Raw genomic sequence first — 21,950 nt, 5'->3', positions numbered from 1 at the left:
CAAACAACAGCTCCTCGGACTAGAAAGATAGCTTGTGGAGCACCAAATCACAAACCATCTGAAATTAAGATACACATGAACATCTTAAACAATCTCCCAAAATTGCAGTACAAGATTTGATCACATCGGAATATACCGGAGGAAATATCGAACTCTGCAAAGTACTAATAATAAAAAACAAACTACAAACTGGATCATATGATATGATTAATTAGGCTTCCATATCACTAGAACCAATACAAAAAGATATAATGATACTAGAAATACTCCATATACCAAACCATGATCCTAATAAACCAATCTGCAACCACCAAAGCAATAAATCATAGGAATATGTTGACATTAATGACAACAACATATCCTCCCAACAACAATGTCCAACAATCTCCCCCTTTGGCATTTATAGCAACATATGGATGTGAAAAAAAATCAATGCAAAGAAAGAAAACATGTCCAACAAGCTCCCCCTAAGATCAGGCTTACGAACAACATATAAGATAGTTTTTCACATGCTTTCTCTCCCATTAGTTTTTCACATGCTTTCTCTCCCCCTTTGACATCAATGACAAAGGTTCTCAAAACAAAAAACCAAACTTACTTTCCCCCATAGAATAAACAAATCAAGATTATAACCAACTCAACTGAACCACAAACAGACTAATCCATTAGAGGAGCACCATAAACTCATCAATCTGGACAAAAAGATAAGCCTATGAAGTCTACAGGATTGATGCAACTCAATGCATCTAGTTCCCATCAGGAGGGGTAGATACCCCTAACTTGTCTCTCAAATAGACAATTATACCTATAGGCAAAGGCTTGGTGAAAATATTAGCAAATTGTTCATTTGTAGACACATACTCTAGCTTCACTTCCTCTTCACTGACTTTTTCTCTCAAGAAATGATACTTGATTGATAAATGTTTAGTCTTTGAATGTTGCACCAAGTTCTTTGACATATTAATAGCATTGGAATTGTCACAATATATGAAAGTAGGCTCATCATAGATAAATTTGATATCCTTCAACATTTGTTTCATCCAAACTACCTGATTGCAATTATTGGCAACAACAATGTACTTGATTTCAGCAGTAGATAGGGAAATTGAATCTTGTTTCTTACTTGCCCATGAAACCAATTTATTACCCAAAAAGAATGCACCACCAAAGGTACTCTTCTAGTCATCACCATCACCAGACCAATTAGCATCAATACGAGCACAACATGAAATAATCATTCCTTGAATATCATAAACCATAATCCATAGTTCCTTTTAGATATCTGAATATTATCTTAACAATAGTTAGGTCTATTCCGAGTTAAGCATAGCAGTCCACCAACCATAGATCTATATAAGGTCTAATTATCTTTCAAAGATTCTCCATTCTTAGACAATTTGTAGCCAGTCACCATAGGAGTTCCAACTGGTTTAGAATCTTCTAACCCAAACTTCTTCAACAATTCCTTTACATATTTAGCTTGAGATATAAAAATACCTTTCCCATTCTGTGAAATCTACAATCTTTAGAAAAAATTCATTTCTCCTATCATAGAAATCTCAAATTATTTCTACATATCACTGACAAACTTCATACTTAAGTTATCATCTCCTCCAAAGATAATATCATCAACAAAAACTTCAACAATCAAAATGTTATCATTCTCAATCTTGAGATATAGATTACTATTAGTAGTACCTTTATTAAATCCCAGTTTCAGTAAATACTTATCCAATCTAGCATACCAGGCTATAGGGGTTTGTTTCAATCCATAAAGAGATTTCTTTAGTTTGCATATGATATCTCGATCATTTGATAATGAAAATCCATGAGGTTTCTCAATGTAGACTTATTCCTCAAGATCACCATTCAGAAAGGCTGACTTGACATCCATCTGATATACCTTGAAATCCTAATAAGAAGCATCTGCAAGCAATAGTCTAACAACTTCAAGTCTATCTACCAGAGCAAAAGTATCCTCATAATCAATTCCTTCTTTCTATGAATATCCTTTGCATACCAGTCTTTCTTTATTTTTGACAACTTCACCAACTTCATTCAATTTGTTCCTGAATACCCATTTAGTACCAATCACATTCTTGTTTTTTAGGTCTAGGCACAAGTTCCCATGTGTTATTCTTTTCAATCTGATTCAATTCTTCTTCTATAGCTTTTATCCAATTTTCATCTTTGCAAGATTCAACAACGTCTTTAGTTTCAATTTTAGAGATCAAACATATATCTTCAATAGCTAGCCTTCTTCTAGTCATTACACCTTTATTTTATCACCAATGATCTGATTTTCTGAATGATTCAATCTTACATACCTTGGAGTCTTCAATTATTTGTATTTTCAAGTTTCTGCACCTCTCCACTAGCATCAGCAATATCCGGTTACCAGCCTCTATCGAATCATTTTGGTTTAGTTCTTCAATCTGACTTAGTGTTTAAATAACATCCTAATCATCATCATATCTGCATACTCTGATCTCATTTCCATAGTTCTCATCAACCTTCACATTTTCACTTTCCACTATCTTTCTCAGTCTCTTATTGTAGCACCGGTAGGCTTTTCTATTTGTTTATTATCCCAATAAAATTCCTTCATCACTTCTTGCATGAAACTTTGTTATATCCTCATCTCTCTTGATATAACACTTGCTTCCAAAGATTTTGAAATATATCACAGTAGGAACATGACCAAACCATAGCTCATAAGGAGTCTTACCGCTATCACTTTCTATATGTACTCAGTTGAATGTGTAAATAATAGTGCTAAAAACTTCTCTCCAATAGATCTTCAGAGAATTCCCTTGAATCAACATAGTCCTTGCACCATCCAAGATAGTCTTGTTCTTCCTTTCAACAACTCCATTTTGTTATGTGGTTCTAGGAGCAAATAATTGTCTTTCAATTCCATGCTTCTGATTGGAACAAAATTCTCCTCCTCTGTCTGATCTTAGACATTGCATCTTTAGTCTTGTCTTAGTCTCAACCTTTGCTTTGAATATCTTGAATTTGTCCAATGCTTCTGATTTATCCCTTAAAAAGGCAACCCATGTCATCTTGGAATAATCATCAATCAGTAAGATGAAATATATGTCACCCTGCACACTTCTTATTATAGTAGGTCCACATAGGTCAGTATGCACAAGATCTAGCAATCCATCAAATGTATATTGCTTACTCTTGAAGGAAATTCTTGTTTTGTTTCCCATTTTGACATTCCTTACATACCAGATTAGCAAGCTTAACAATTTTAGGAAAATCTCTAACTTAAGTAGAACTAATCTTAATCATTGAGTCAAAATTAACATGACACATTCTCCTATGCCATAACCAACTTTTATCAATCTGATCAATCAAACAACTTTTCTCACCAACATTCAAATGAAAGAGATCATCTTCAATCTTATTTCCTGATACAATCTCTATACCATAGGCATTTAGGATCTTGCATTTTCCATTCTTTAATTGCAAATTGTAACCTTTGTCAAATATCTGTCCAACACTTACAATATCATGCTTCAAACCTTCAACATACAAGACATCATCAGTGTTATGCTTACCACCAAAGGAAATAGAACCTATACAATAGATCACACAGGCTTTGTCATCTACAAATATTACTATTCCACCATCAAACTTTTCCGTATAAATTTGTTTAAATCACCAGTCATATGATGTGAACAACTATTGTCAATCACCCATTCATCTTTCTCTTCAACCTTAGTAGCTAAAGATTTTTCTTCAATAGTGCAGCTTATGGAATCAATAGGTACCGATCCATCTTCTTTAATAGCAATAAACACAATTTAATCTCCTTCTGATTCTTCATATGTAACACCTTCATCAACAACATAATAATAGTTCTTTTGATGCTTATACTTCCGGTTAGACTTGTAAGGCTCATCATACTTCGCATGCTTCTCATATCTATCATTCCTATCATTCTTATCAAATTTATCATGCCTATCATATTTAGACATTCTCTTCAGGCACCTAGAAGAAAAATGTCCTACCTTATTGCAAGAGAAACATTTTAGAGGCAATTTTGCATCATACTTACCACTCCTTTAGGCAATCTCCAAGCAATCAATCCTTCAAGCTCATCCAATTCTCTTTCTTTCTCTTCTATCTCTCTTATCTCTCTCTCATATCTAGATACTTTGCATTGTTTTGGATCATACTTCTGATTTCTAGATATAGATGCTCTAAATGTTGTTTCAAACTTTCCATGTAATTCACCAAATTCGCTCAGTTCAAATGCAACAATCATTCCAACCAACATATGTCTTGTCATAGTAGTCACACTCCAGAGCTCATCAACAACAACTACCTTATGTTTGTAAGAAGAAGGCAATGATCTCAGCACCTTAGCAACAATTTCATCGTCTTCAAGGCTTCCACTAGCACATTTGATACCTAGGACAAGGTAATTCACCTTAGCCATGAATGTTGATATGTTATCACCTTCTCCCATCTTCAACATCTCATACTTCCCTTTCAAATTTTGCAACTTAGCAACTTTGACTTGTTTTTCATACAAGGTCTCTGGTATATTTTAGTGTGATCAAATCTAGTGCTGAGATTCTAGGATATTGGTTATGATGGTCTTGTGTACCTTCATTTCATATGTATCATGATTTGGTACTCCACAAGTTATCTTTCTTTGTGACAGTTGTTGATTGGTTGTGTTCTTTAGCTTTTAGACGTGGACCGATGAAGATTTGAAAAATTATGTTGGTGCAACTATTCCTAATGATTCTAACATTCTTGTTGGTGTTTCCTAGTCATCTCCTATATGTTTTAGTGATACACATTGATCGTTGTGCAATTTTTTTGTGGTTTCTATCAACTAGTGATGATTTGCGCATTATGTGATATTTTCGGTGGTGTAGCATGTTGCAGTTGATCTTGGCATAATTTCTGGTGGAGTTGTGTATTTGGTAATCTAATTTAGGACCAATCTATGCTATTTAAACCATTATATTTATTCAGTGGTTGATCTTTGTATCGTGTGATGTAATTTTGTAATTGAGGGTTGAGGGTTTAGCCGACCTTGTTATCAAGGTTGATGAATTGTATATATAGGTGATATAGTCATGTAGTTTGTGTGTCAAGGTTATGTCTACATTATCAAAGAGAGGTTTGTGTGTGAACAAGTATTTTATCCTTCAGTGTTGATTTTGAGGTGAGATTGGTGTTACATGGCATACATCTGTGGTTAACTAAAATTGTAATCAAGCATTTGGAAATGCTATTCTTTCAATCCATTTCTTTCGAATTGTAGTCTGATTCTTATTGTAAGTTAGTGAGACTTCCCTGAGAGTTGTAGCCTTATGGGAAAATATTATTTAAGTAGCGAGCTCTAGTCAGTGTGCCTGAATGTTTGTGCATTCCCCATTGTAGTATTTTCACATACTACTACAGAGTATCATCTTACTATGTGCAGGTTCCCACCATGGTTTTTACCTTAATCGAGGTTTCCATGTCAAAATCTTGGTGTTGTGTATTGTGCTTATCTATCTTATTGCTACAGTTTATCTAATTTATATTTTGTGGTCAAGTTTGTTATTCTGGTGAAGAATGATTCATCCCTCAGTCTTCCCTCTTGGTTGTTGCTAACAATTGGTATCAGAGCTAGATCCTCTGGTAGAAGCTTAATCACTTGAGGTGATTTAGGATTGCAGCTTAATGTGTAATCTTTAAGAAGGACAGTCTGAGATTTGATGGAAGTAACTATTCTATATGGAAGGACCAGATGGAAGTGCACTTGAAATGTCTTAGTGAAGATTATTGGAAGATTACAAAGAATGTGTATGTTGTTCCTCAGAATGGACCATCTACTCCTGATGAGGTTAAGGAAGTTGAACATAATATTATAGTGAAGGAAGCATTGCTTAGTGCTTTGACTTATTTTGAGATGACTAATGTGATGGGACTTCAAACCACACATGAGATTTGGGTGAAGCTTGAGGTATTGTATGAAGGTATAAACAAGTGAAGGTTGCTAATTTGCAGAGTTTAAAACGAAAATATGAGACATTGAAGATGGGAGATGATGAGAACATATACTCTTTTATGGATAAGGTGAATGACCTTGTCCTAAGTATCATATGTGCCAATGTAACTATTGAGGAAGCTGAAATTGTTGCTAAGGTTTTGATATATTTTCCTCCTACCTATAAAAATAAGGTTGTTGCTATTGATGAAATCTAGAGTATGACTACTATGACAAGAGATATGTTGGTTGGAAAGCTTGCTGCATTTGAGCTGAGTGAATTTGGGGAATCACATGGAAAGTCTAAGATAACATTTAGAGCATCTGCATCTATATCTGGAAAGCAAAAATAGGATCCTGATGAGTGAAAAATATCTAGATATGAAAGAGAAAGAAGAGAGATGGAAGAGAAAGAAAGGGAGCTAGACAAACTTGAAGCTCTGATTGCCCAAAGATTGCCTAAAGGTGTTAGTAAGTATGATGAAAATTTGCCTTTGAAATGTTTCTCTTGCAATAAGATAGGGCATTTAACTTCTAGATGCTCGAAGAGAATGTCTAAGTATGAAAGGCATGATAAGTTTGATAAGCATGATTGATGCAGGAGCATCCCTAGTTCATGGCAATCTTATATCAACCAAAAATATATTTCTTTATGTTTTTGCTTTTTGTTTGCAGTTGTAACATTTCTTTGTGTGTACTAGATTTTCCTCATCGGATCATATGGAGTTGGATTCAACTTGAAGACTTGATCATCTTCCTTATTTCAAAACCTTGGAGCATTTGGATCATTTTCCAGCAAGTTATTGCTACCGATTTCCATGACAGTTTCCTGTTACCAGTTGACAATTTCCTGTTACAAGTTGATAGTTCCTTGTTATCGGTTGCCTGGACCTATTGCATTGGTGATCTACCTAATCCCTTCCATATCTTATGGAGCCCTAAGCGTTGATTCCGATGATCCTTGGTGTGTGGACGACCTTTTCTTAGGATTTTCACTTCATCCTTTGGATTTTACGAAGGAATTTCTTTGGTGGAGGCTGACCTTGTTGGTTTTGCATGTTAGGTCTTTTGCTTTGGGTTTTGATCCCTTTTTGGGCTGATCAGACCCCCTCAGATCATATAAATCATTGTAATAGAGCATTAGACTATAATAAGAAAATTTAGATAGAGCATAGAAGATAGATCTTGAGATTTGAGGTCTCAGTTGTTACCGGTTGGTTGTATTTAGTTTTCATGTTATAATTGAATTTGTTCTGCATTTCCTCCATCATATCTTTGTGTTTTCATTGTGTTTACTCTTGCTGACCCGTCTGGATTGATCTCTTTGAGTTCACTCCTAACTGGTGATTACTTCAATGATATGAATGATAGATATGACAAGCATGAGAAATATGACAAATATTACAAGCCTAACTAGAAGTTTAGAAATCAGAAGAATGATTATTATGTTGGTAATGAAGGTATTATAGATGAAGAATCTGAAGGAGATGAAGTTGTATTCCTTGTCATTAAGGAAGATGGACCTATACCTATTGATACCATTAGCTGCACTATTGAGGAGAAAGATTTAGTTGCTAAAGTTGAAGAGAAAGATGAATGGGTAATTTATAGTGGTTGTTCACATCATATAACCAGTGATAAAAGAAAATTTGTGAGTATGAAAAGATATGATGGTGGAATAGTTAGATTTAGAGACAACAAAGCCTATGTAATCCTTGGGAGAGGTTCTATTTCTTTTCATGGTAAGCATAACACTGATGATGTCTTATATGTATAAGGTTTGAAGCATAATCTTCTAAGTGTTGGAAAGATGGTTGATAAGGGTTATGATCTACAATTCAAGGATGGTAAATGCAAGATCTTGAATGCCTCTAGTATAGAGATTGCATTTGGAACTAAGACTGAAGGTAACATTTTTTATTTGAATGTTGGTGAGAAAATTTATTTGATTGCCCAGATTGATGAAAGTTGGTTGTGGCATAGGAGAATGTGTCATGTGAATTTTGATTCAATGATTAAGATCTATTCTACTCATGTTGTTAGAGATATGCCTAAGATTGTTAAACCTGTTAATCCGATATGTAAGGAATGTCAATTGGGTAAGCAAACAAGAATTTATTTCAAAAGAAAATAGTATAGATCAGAAGGACTACTAGATATTGTATATACTGACCTATGTGGACCTACAAATGTTAGAAGTGTGCAAGGTGATAGGTATTTTATGATTCTAATTGATTAGTATTCAAGGATGATGTGGGTTTTCTTTTTGAAGGAGAAATTAGAAGCATTTGACAAATTCAAGATATTCAAAGCTAAGGTTGAGACTGATTCTATATTGAAAGTGAAGTGTCTGAGATCTGATAGAGGTGGAGAATTATGTTTCGGTGAGTTCAATTCATTATGTAAGAAGCATGGGATTAGAAGACAACTATCTACTCCTAGAACCCCTCAGCTGAATGGAGTTGTTGAGAGGAAGAACAGAACTATTTTGGATGTTGCAAGGACTATGGTGATTCAAGGAAATGTTATGAAGATTTACTAGAGAGAAGCTATTAGTACTACTGTTTACACAGTCAACAGAGTTCACATCAAAGGTGATACTGGTAAGACCCCTTATGAGTTATGTTTTGTTCATTTTCCTACTGTGAGATATTTTAGAGTATTTGGTAGCAAATGTTATATCAAGAGAGATGAGGACATAGGAAAGTTTGATGCTAGAAGTGATGAAGGTATTTTCTTGGGATATTCAACCAAGAGTAAGGCCTACTGGTGCTACAATACTTAAGAGACTAAGAAAGATTGTAGAGAGTGAAAATGTGAAGGTGGGTGAGAACCTTAGGAAAGAGATCAGAGCATGTGGTTATGATGATGATCAACATATTTTTTTAACACTTATTTATCCTAGAGAGCCTAAGAAGATTGATGCGGCAGAGATTGTGAATCCGGATGTTGTTGGTGAAGGAGTGCAGGAACTTGAAAACTAGAACAATCAGAATAGTCCAAGGTATGTAAGATTGAATAATTTTGAAAAACAAATTATTGGTAATAAGAATAAAGGTGTGATGACTAGAAAAAGGTTAGTTTTTGAAGAAGTATGTTTGATTTCCAAAGTTGAACATAAAGATGTTGTTGAAGTCCGTAAAGATGAGAGTTGGATGAGAGCTATAAATATAAATATCTAAATTGATTATTATAAATATACAAATTTAATTTAAAAGGTACGTGCTTTCTCAATTCACTTATTTTGTAAACCTTGTTTATTATTTTATGCACACATTTTACAAAAATTAATAATGCATATATAGTGGGGCTTATCCCTAAAAGTTTCTATATTTAAATCACAAAGATTGATTTACTCTTACCCTTATATTGTCATGATTTATTAATTTATAGAATGGAAGCAAACAAACCTTATAAGGCAACACATATCTTATATAAGGTATTCTCTAAGCATTGATAACATTATAGTGTTTCATTCTTGTTTCTTTTGTTATTAATAGCATTAAGGGTTTAGAGATCTATTCCTAATCCATTACAATCCCCATCATACTATTTATCTTTGAGAGTCATAAATTTTCTTTCTTTCGTTTCATTTCACTTCATGTTTTCAAGTCTTATAAAATGGCCTACTTAGGCACAAAAATATTATCCAATCTAACAAATGTTCTTGGTTTATTTCTTGACACACCCTTACTTTCAAATTGAGTCTCAATCTTCTAGGTCCTACACCTATCATTTAATCAAATGAAATCCAATAATGTTCTTCAAATGCTCTATCTATTTATTGATTTATATGAAAATATTTGGTATCTTTCTCATTTTTTTAAAATGGATTAAAGTTGAACTTACTATATTATTTTCAATTTGTAAGATAGGATTTTATACTTCATTGAAATTCACTATGTAATCAATTGGACTATCAACTTCAAGGTGACATCAATTATTGTCTCACAAAAGAGAATAATTTAATCCTTACTATACAATATGAGTAGATCCTATATTTTTTTTTTTGTAAATAGGGAGAATTAGTGTAACCAAGGTTTAAAGTGTACATATAACTAGCCAATTCCACATCAATAAATGGTCAAGACCTTAAAATCTTGGTCAAGTAACCCATGATTTAAAGGTGTAATTTTAATCTTAAAACAAAATTCAATTAAAAATAGGTGAGGTGTTAAAAGTACAAATGTCAAGAAGATTCTAGGGTTTCATACTACCTTCTTTTTGTTGGTACTAAAATTGTATGGCCAAACATGTCATTCAAAAAAAAAATCATATCTTAATAAGTAACATTTCCAAGAATTATGTTCTCAAGAAGTCAATAGGATGAAGTTTCTTTAATATTAATCATTATGACAATTAGTCATTATTTTTCCCAATCATGTTTCTAGCATAATAACCACATTTTAAATCTCAAATATACCATTTAAGAGTCTAAGTAAATGAAATCACAAAACTATGGTTTTATTGCAATAACCCTTGTTAACTAGACAAATATCTTCTCCAGTCATCCACCATGCATCTTAATTATAGAGTTCTTATTTGTTTTATATTTTCTACTAAACGTTAATTGTCTTAACATATAATATATAATATACATGATTACCCTATAAAGGTTAAATTTTACTACCCTAATTTAAGATGGGAAATTAAAGTTACTTTCCCTGTTTTCAATGTAAGGTAATTTCACTGAAATTTAGAAGTTCACAAATCGGTCTATTTTTCACACTCTATTCTAATTATCACAAGGTGTATTCCATGATCATACTAACACAAATTTAAAAGCCAAGACCCAACTAATTCCTAGGGATCTTTAGAGTTGCAACCTAACGTTCATGCCCAAAATTTTACACTTGTGTAAAGCTTGCAACAATTTTTTTTTTCTTGCATCAATATTGTATATCAACACATACCATGCTTAATTATGGTAAAGGAGTGTATTCTATTAGATATTAAATGCACACAACATCATTAAAACCTTCTCATCAAAGAGTGAGAATGCAATATAATGAGTGTAGTTGTGAAAAACCCTTTAACAATCTTTTGAGTATTGGCAATCTAATAGGGTTAGGGATCTAAGTACAAGCCATTTTCAAGGAAGGATTCATAAGGGCCATCCCTTACTATCTCCATATATGGAGGCATATTAGTTATGATGCTATGACACAACCCAAAGCTCAAAAATAGCATTGATTTTAATTAATCCACCTTCTAAAATATTTTACCTCCTACACCAATAACTTTGAGTTTTACTTTTATCTATATAGAATAATTTTTATTCCATAATATTAAACTTAAGAATTTTAGGAGCTGAAATAAATTTTGTTACTTATTTTTCTAATCATGGAAGTGACACTTCACATTTTGGCCTTTAGATAACTAAGGTGATCATTTAATCTCAAATTTCTTTAATTTACAAATAATTGATCCAATGTTATAATTATCAAATTTGTAACTATATACATGACATAACATTCAATGTTTCATCTTATTGGCTAGATACCTTAACAATATATACTTCAACTCTTAACTTAGAAGTAACTTTAAATATCAAATCAATACATTATATTTAGCATTGATTTTCACAAATTTTAGATTTGATAAAATAATTGGAATAACTAATAACATAAAAAGTAACTATAGTGTAATATTAGAATAATTTTATTAAAGTTTTCCTAATATTTTATTGTGTTCCTCTTCAAAATCCTCGAGAAAATAAGTTGCATTGTGAAAACCCTTCTCATAAACCCTAATCACCTTTTACAATGACACCATCAGGAACTTGAGATAAAGCATTGTAAGACACTATTCATTTTGATTCCACAACCTCCATAGGTTCTGATGTGATCATTAGCCTCTCTACTTGCTTAGATGATGAAGCCATTCAGATAAACTTGATTCGAAAAGGGATTTACAAAGAAATACCTTAATTTTTGAGGGTTACCTCGGTTACCAGTTGATTATTCAAATACACACCAATTCCACCTTCACTAATCTTTGAATTAGCTTCAATCACGCAATTAATGGTACAAATTTGTCTAAGACCAGCTAGGAAATCTCTCTTTGCTATACAAGTGATCAAGAATTATCTTTCAAATGCATTTAGGGTAAAAATAACATAGTAAAACTCACTTTTATCCTTTTTACATACTGCATTAATTTCTCAACCATTAGGGTTACAAACCCTAATATACCACTTGAGGATACATTCAATATTAACAGGTGTAAAACAAATTGATAAACTTTCGAAAAACCGATTGACAAAGATATCAAGATTTCACACATAATAACTCAAAAATGCAAGCTTTCTTACCACTCATCTTTCAAGGGATCTGGAAGTGGATTTACCACTATGTTCCCCTTAGCCCTATTGAAAGGCTCAATTCACCAGTGTAGGATTCTCCACACTATGTGAAGTATTAGGTACTTTTGCAGGTATATCATCACTCTTCTTTTTCCAAATTCAGTTCATCTCTTCTCTGGTTTCCTTAACATTTACCTTATGCTTGCCTTTCTGATCTACATAATGATTATCCGGTTTGTTTTTCCTGGTTCTACAGAACTTTGCCATGCCTCTTTTTCTTCTTTCTCTTCATGCCAATGTTCATGCAAACTTCCATTCTCTTGTTTGATCTTACCATTCTCATGATCTCTTTCTTTCACAAGGTTTTCAACTGCCCTCCTAGCTTCCAGCTCTTGACTCATGCGGATAGTTAGGGCTTATAACTCTCTTCTCGGATTTAACTTGTCACCATTCAGTTTTTTAACTTCTTCAACTAATGCATCAATGTTAGCTTCATCTAAAGAATTATTATCAGATATTTCCAGAAGTTGTTCAGTCAGCTCTCTCCTTTTGACTTGTGAAGCTTTAAATCCGACCCTTAGGGTTTGAAGCTTTTCCTTGGTAGCTTCAAGCACTCTAGCCATCTCAAAGTAGCTCATATCCTCCATGGTGGTTTTAGGGTTTCCTTCCAAGTGATTAAGCCTTAAAGAAGTTAGGCTCTGATACCAATTGATAGACTTATAAAGCACTAAGAGGGGGGGGGGTGAATCAGTGACACCAAAAAAAATACTACTTTAAACATTGATCGATAGATATACTTAATAAGTTTACTAAACACTATGCATACAATTCAAAATGATATTAAAGCATCCACAATAAGTAAAGCATCCACCATAACACAAGTGTTTATACGTGGAAAACCCAAATGGGAAAAACCATGATGAGATGGGACTCACAAGTTAACTATATGCAGTAATAGGTAACCGACTAGTTAAGGTCTACAAAACTTCTATGCTAGGAGCGAATCCAGTTAAAGATCCCAAAGATCTGTTAGGAGTTGAACCCTATTAAAGGTAGTACCCTGTTAGTAACCTCGATAGAGGATTTCTGAATCCAAACTAATGGATCACCTTGTTAAAGGATTTGTACAATGAAGCTTGTTGGAGCTTACCCGATTAGGGAATTTGACTATTATAGTGATTAGAAAACAACAGGTGGTGTGATCTAGAAGTAGCACAACTTGCTTGAATAGATCCTCTTCTGCGTACTCAAAACTGCATCACCAACATATTTTGTAATGGCTTCAACAACTTAACACTACTATCTTCACATCAAATCAAATCATAAGAAATAATTCATCATAATGTCATTATATAGACATTTAGATTTTATGTCGGCTTAGAAGTTATATCACAATTTCCTAGGTGCAGTGTATTTGGACAATCAAACATAACTCATCACAAATTACTGCCAAAAATTGTCGATTAAGGGTAACTCATCACGACTGGTGTTAACTCATCACACAATCAATGAATACTGGTTGAAACATCAATACCAGTTAGAGTTAACCACTATCAACATGTAAACTAATTGTCCTCTATTTTCTTCTTTGATGGTCTCCACTGAATCTTCAAGTTGGTGTCAAGTCATTCCTGCATATATCGGTTGCCTACATGTACCAGTTTAACACTCTCTATACCATCATAAGATAAACTTCCAATATCGGTTGCAATACAAGTAACTTTAGAAGTAATACTGGTAGTCAATGTGAACATATGTGTGTGTGTACATGTTCCATCAATGACAACATATGAAGTCATTCATTACAATCACCATCAAGCCAACAGTCTATGATGGGTGAGATGAAATTTTTCTAAGGTTTGCAGATTGCATAGACTGGAAAAGGTATATTCATATCTCAAACTAAGTATGTGAAGGAATTGCTGAAGAAGTTTGGATTAGATGATTCCAAATTGGTTGGAACTCCTATGGTGATTGGTTGTAAATTGTCTAAAAATGATGAATCTCCTAAACTAATCAGATTTTTTACAAATCTATGGTTGGTGGACTGTTATATCTTACTCAAACTAAGTCAAATATTATGTAAGCTATGTGCATGGCTACTAGATATCAAGCTGATCCTAAAGAAAGTCATGTTACTATTTTGAAGAGGATATTCAGACACTTGAAGGGAACTATAGACCATGGTTTATGGTATCCTAGGAATCATGATTTCATGTTTTGTGCCTATACTGATGCTGATTAGATTGGTGATGTTGTTGACCGGAAGAGAACTACCATTGGAGCATTATTTTTGGGTAAGATAGTGGTCTAATGGGCTAGCAAGAAACAAGATTTAGAGTCTTTATCCCCTATTGAAGATGAGTACATTGTTGCTGCTAGTAATTGCACTCAGGTAATTTGGATAAAATAAATATTGAAGGATATCAGAGTTATTTATGATGATCCTACTATTATATACTATGATAATTCTAGTGCTATTAACATGTCAAAAAATCTGGTGCAACATTCAAAGACTAAACATCTATAATTAAAATATCATTACTTGAGAGAGCAAGTCAGTGAAGAGAAGGTGATGCTAGAGTATGTGTCTATAAGGAACAAATTGCTGATATCTTCACTAAACCTTTACCTGCAGATGCATTTTTCTATTTGAGAGACAAGTTAGGAGTATCCATCCCTCCTGATGAGAACTAGATGCCTTGAGTTGCATCAATCTAGTGGATTTCAAATTGTTATCTCTTTATCCAGATGTGTGAGTTGATGTTGCTCCTCTACTGAAGTAGTTTGTATTTTGGGGAGAGAGATTCATGTTTCTATTTTGGAGAGCTTGGTATCTTTGACATTGTTGTCAAAGAGGGAGAGAGTTCAGGTGAAAAAATTCTCTCTAAGTCTTTATCTTAGGGGGAGTTTGCCCACAAACTCAAAATGCCAACAATATCAAGAGTTATTCCATGTTATGCAGAGGCAACAGGTAGTAGAGATTCAATCAAAACTTACCGTGCGACATTTAGTTCAAAAGCAATAACTAATCTACTATATTTATGAGTTTATTGAGTCTATTGTTGGTCAAGATGCTCAAGTATAAAGAGACATGTTAAAAGAATTAAATCCCACATTATCTGAGGTCGGAGAATTCCTAAGTAATCATCATAGATTTCATGGATGTATTACACAAGCTTTGAAAATATTTTCCAAATTAGAAGGTACTCTCCTCCCTTCATTCATAAAAGAAGGTAGAGAACTTAGGATAGAACAAGAATGGAAGATAGAACTTGGAATTTTCCTTTTCCATGGGGTGCTAGATAAACTTCTGGATGATGCTAATAGGGTGGTGGAGAATTTGCAGTTGCAGATTAGGGGATTGTACAAACTGGAGTATAACACCAAAATCTTGAATAAACAAAATGCTACTTTAGTGACTCCATATAACAAACACATGGATTCTTGGCAAAGCTTCTTTTCTCGACATAAGTGAGTCATGAGAGGTAGTTTTTCCTGCTGGAGGTTTTCTTTTGTTTTCATGAATTATGTTGCAATTTAATCAAACTGCCTCTTGTTTCCAATATGACCTGCCAAAGAGGTTATAATTGTAAAAAGGTAGTGATTCATTATGAATCATGGTTTTTCCTTGAGATAACTGTTATACTTTATTCCTTGATGATGAAGCTAGATAGTGATATGAGGTGTGGTATTGGTGGGAAGCTTTGTTTCTCCCTTGTTTTTATAAAGGGGAATCCATGACCATTTTTTTAGGGTTCTAAAAATGTAATATGAAAGCGATTTAGGAAGGTTTTTCTTGATATAGAGTTATCTTTCTCTGACATGTGAAATTGTTGCACATATGGAAATTAATAGAAATATTCTAATGAATTGTCTCGTATCTGTTGTTTCTCAATCATATGCTTTCATTTGTTAGGGACAAATGGTACTGTCTCTATGGGTTTACTATAGATGTGTGATGTGATACTTAGGTTTTCTTGAAGGAAGAAATTAAATTTTGGTAGTACATTACAACAATTCGGGAATAGTTATACGATTGGTTAAGTATGATTCATGGGGTTGTTAGTAGCAATCAAGAAGGAAGATTGAGAGGGGGAGGGTGGATCAATCTTCACCGAAACACCACAAATTAAACTTCCAAAATATTAACTAATAAATAGATAAGAGAATTAATAGCACAACACATAACACCAATATTTTGACGTGGAAATCGCGGTTAAGGGAAAAACCATGGTGGGAACCTACCCACAATAAGATGATACTCTACAGTAGTATGTGAAAATATTACAATGGGGAATGCACATGCATTTAGGCACACTACCTAGAGCTCACTACTCAAAAGATATATGCCTGGAAGGCTACAACCCTCAGAGAAGTCTCACTGACTTACAAAATGATTCGAACTACAATCTGAAAGGAATGGACTGTAATAATAGCATCTACAAATGCCTGATGACAGTTCCAGTTAAGCACATTTATCTACCCTGCAACACCAAACTCATCACAACACCTCTCTGAATGATACATCCTTGTTTGCACATTTACCTCTCTCTGATAATCCAAACACAATACCAACACCTAAATTAGATAAGTATATCACCTATATATACAAATCATCAACCTTGATAACAAGGTCGGCTAAAAATCAACCCTCAACTCACAATCATAAAAATTACATTACACGATACAAAGATCGACCATCGGACCAATATAATAATTTACATTATATAGCATGGACCTAATTCAAATTCTGAAATGATTACATCCACCAGAAATCCCACCAAGATCAATTGCAACACGCTACATCACCGGAAATACTGCATAACACATAAATTATCACCGGGTCACAAAAATCACCAAAAACTCACTCAATTATCAATGCGGATCACCAAAAACAAATAAGAAATGACTATGAAACACTATCAAGCATGTTATAATAATTCAGAATAGTTGCACCAACATATCTTTTCAAATCTTCATCGGTCAATGTCTCAAATCTCAAGAACACAACCAATCAATAATTGTCACGAAGAAAGATAACTTGTAGAGCACCAAATCATGAACCATCTGAAATTAAGATACACAAGATCATCCCAAACAATAATCCAAAATCATATTGGATACTGTGAAATAGTGATCAACACAACCAAACTACAAAACTGGACCAAAAACCTTTTCCAAACTCACCGGAATAACTCAGAGGAATATGTTGACATCAATGGAAACAACACATCCTAGCAACATAAATGAACAACCGAACCAAACGATCTCCTCAATAATCCAATAATCTCCCCCTTTGGCATTGATGACAATATATGAATGTGAAAAACAGTCAATGCAAAGAAATAAGTTATCACCAACAATCTCCCCCTAAGATCAAGATAGATAAAGAAGTTTTTCACATGAGAGCCCTTTGATAACAATTCCAAAGATCACCAAAACAAAAAAATCAAATTCTCTCTCCTAAAACACAAAAACATAAATCTCTCTCACACTGGGATATACAACCAAATCAACAGACTACTCCAACAGAGGAGCAACACCAACTCATCAATCCAGATACAAAGAGTAAGGCTCTGAATTCCATTGGATCGATGCAAATCAATGCATCTAGTTCTCATGAAGAGGGGTGGAGATGCCTAACTTGTCTCTTAGATAGAAAAATGTATCTATAGGCAAAGGCTTAGTAAAAATATCAGCAATTTGTTCCTTTGCAGATACATATTCCAACTTCACCTTCTATTCACTGACTTTCTCTCAGGTAGTTATATTTGATTGATATATGCTTAGTCTTAAAGTATTGCACCATATTCTTAGACATGTTTATAGTACTAGAATAATCATAGTATATAATAGTAGGCTCATCATAAATAACTCTAATATCTTTCAACATTTGCTTCATCCATACTATCTGAGTGGAATTACTAGCAGCAACAATATACTCAGCTTCAACAATAGATAAAGATATTGAATCATGTTTCTTGTTGGCCCAAGAAACCAACTTCTTACCTAAAAAGAAAGCTCCACTAGAAGTACTCTTTTGATCGTCAACATCACCTGGCCAATCTGCATTAGTATAAGCACACATAATGAAATCATCATTCTTTGGATACCATAAACTATAATCTTCAATTCCTTTTAGATATCTGAATATTATTTTAACAACAATGACATGAATCTCCTTTGGATTAGCTTGATATCTAGTTGTCATACACATATCATGCATAATGTTAGGCCTAGTTTGAGTGAGATATAATAGTCCACCAACCATAGATCTATACAAACTTTGATTAGCTTTAGGAGATTAATCATTTTTAGACAATTTAAAACCAGTCACCATAGGAGCCCCAACAAGTTTGGAGTCATCTAATCCAAACTTCTTTAGCAATTCCTTCACATACTTAGCTTGAGATATAAAGATACGTTTTCCTATATGTGTATTCTGCAAACCTAAGAAAAAAATCATCTCACTAATCAAGACATCTCAAAATATTTTTGCATATCACCAGCAAATTTCATACTCATATCTTCATCACCACCAACATTAATGTCATCAACAAAGACTTCAACAATCAAAATGTTATCATTTTCAATCTTAAAGTACAAGTTACTATTAGCAACACCTTTGATAAATCCCAATTTTAGCAGGTATTTGTCTAATCTATCATACCAGGCTCTAGGGGCTTGTTTTAATCCATAAAGTTCTTTCTTCAAGTTACATACCATGTCTCCATCATCTGATAATGAAAATCTATCTAGTTGTTCAATGTAAGCTTCTTCTTCTAGATCACCATTCAAAAATGTAGATTTGACATCCATTTAATATACCTTGGAATATTTATAAGCAGCTTAAGCTAGTAACAATCTAATAGCTTCAATTATGGCAACCAGAGAAAAAGTTTCTTCATAATCAATTGCTTCTTGCTATGAATATCCTTTACAAACTTGTATGGCTTTATTTCTGACCACTTCACCTACTTCATTCAATTTGTTTCTAAGAACCAATTTAGTACCAATAACATTTGTATCCTTAGGTCTAGGCACAAGTTCCCAAGTGTTGTTATTTTCAATCTGATCTAACTCTTCCTCTATGGCTCTAATCTAGTTATCATCTTTACAAGTTTCAACAACATCTTTAGGTTAAACTTTAGAAATTAAACATATTTATTCTACAACTAACCTTCTTCTAGTCATCATACCTTTATACTTATCACCAATAATCTGATTTTCAGAATGATTTAATCTTACATACCTCTTTTCTGATTGTTTCTCAGACGTAGACTCATGAACATCCTCACCGATAGTAGCAACATCCAGGTTCACAGTCTCTACCAAATCATTCTGCTTAGGCTCTTCAGGCTAAATAGGAGCTAAAACAACATGTTGACCTTCATCATAAGATCTGATCTCCTTGCCAAAGTTTTCATCCACCTTCACACTTGCACTCTCAACTATCTTTCTCAGTCTCTTTTTATAAAACTGGTAGGCTTTGCTATTTGTAGAGTAGCCCAAGAAGATACCTTCAACACTTCTAGCATCAAACTTTCCAATATCCTCATCTCTCTTGATATAACATTTGCTACCAAAGACTTTGAAATATTTCACAGTAGGAATATGACCAAACCAAAGCTCATAAGGAGTCTTACTGGTATCAAATTTGATATGAACTCTATTGAATGTATATAATGTAGTTTTAATAGCTTCTGTTAGGATAACCGGTGAACAACTGAGAAGGGGGGGTGAATCAGCTGTTAAAAGATTATGTGAATTAAATCACTTAGAGCCTTTTACCAGAATAATTGATTAAGCATTAAAGCATAATTGAAAATCAGAGAATCAATACCATGCAACCATAACACATAACACCATGATTTGTACATGGAAAACACGGTAAAGGGAAATACAATGGTGCGAAACCCTACCCACAGTCAGATGATACTTCTATAGAAAGTATATGATTACAATAGGGGCCTACACATGTAGGAAGGCACATTGCCTAGAGCGCACTACTCATCACAATGGAGTCTCACTAACTACAGAAGAGGCCAACCACCTCAAAATATTTGGACAACAATCTAGAAAGAAGAATTGCCTATGATAGCATCAAACATGCCAATTTATAGTTTCGGTTAAGCTCAATACCATAGGTCTAAAACCTCTTAAATAAACTCAACTCGATCACCTATGATCAACCAAATCCTCTAAACAAATGATTATTGCATTATTTTCTCCTTGCCCATGATCTACAATGAGATCTTACATATATTTATACCAACTCAGGACCTAACCAATTAGGTCGGCCAACCAAATGATAATTTAATAGATCCATTACATAATCCTGAAATAAATTCATAAAACATGTCGACCTAAGGCCTAAAAAACATCATCCAATCAATAAAACATCCCAGAAGCGCATCAAAGGATGCACCAACACGTTACATTAAATCAGTCCATAACCTAGATAGCACCAGACCTAAATTAGATCCACACACACCAAAGCAATGACACCAATCAGTCGAGGCACGAACACAATCACCATCAGCACCTTGAATCCCTTCTAGAAGTTGCACCAACACCACTTATGCATTACATCAAAGATCTTCAATAAATATCTACCGATGAAACCCTTACCGGACCTACAAAGTAGGCTTACTAGAACATAATATATCATTCGATCATTAAGTCAATACCAAATGACTAAAACATACTTTATAAGCATATGAACCAGTCATACAAACTCATTCCATCATCTAGATCATATCGGTGACAATCAACTAATAATCTTCCCAATCCAATCCTTCTACCAAAAGTCAGTAAACAACCATAACAACTAGTGTTGACATCAATGAAAGAACATCAATGCAACACATAATTAATTCCATCATATTGCCAACAATCTCCCCCTTTGGCATTGATGGCAACACTAGATGTGAAAAAATTCTAAGTGCCAAGAAATGCCAAACAAGTCACCCATAAAATGATATAGCAATGAAGCTCTAAACCAAATCTGAATTAAAAGATCAAATACCGCCAAACTCCCCCTGAGGAGTACAATCATTCTGAAAAATAAATAGCAATAGTTTTTCACATATATTCCTGCTACTTTGACAACAATGCCAAATATATGATATATATATCAAATAGAATATGAAAACTCTAAATCTCAAGGTTGACTACTCCCCCTAAGTAGTAGCAATATTTCATCAACCCAGAGCAAAAGATAGCTTTGATAATGCATACCAGACCGATGCACGTCTACATCATTTAAGTCTCTATCGGAGGGGTAGAAACCCCCAATCTGTCTCTCAAATACTCAAATGATTCTCGAGACAAAGGTTTAGTGAAGTTGTATGCTATATGTTATTTAGTGTTCACATAAACCAATCTGGCTTCTTTTTCTTCCACCTTTTCCTTCAAGTTGTATGGATTCAAGGGAATGGCACATATGTTACCATTTATAGTTCCAAATAGATTGGCTTCTTTAGAGATTGTGTGGAAAATGTATGAAGCCTCAGCTCCTTTTAAGACTAATCAAAAGGGATCCTTTTTGCCCATGTATCTGTAAATTGGTCATTTTGAAATTAATTCAAATAAGGCTTTTGAACAAGCCATTCAGTTGCTTATGTCTTTTCATTTGCC

The sequence above is a fragment of the Cryptomeria japonica genome, chromosome 7 (assembly GCF_030272615.1).
Source record: "Cryptomeria japonica chromosome 7, Sugi_1.0, whole genome shotgun sequence".
Taxonomy (NCBI): domain Eukaryota; kingdom Viridiplantae; phylum Streptophyta; class Pinopsida; order Cupressales; family Cupressaceae; genus Cryptomeria; species Cryptomeria japonica.
The sequence above is the reverse complement of the archived record's forward strand: the minus strand, read 5'-3'. Positions refer to the sequence as shown.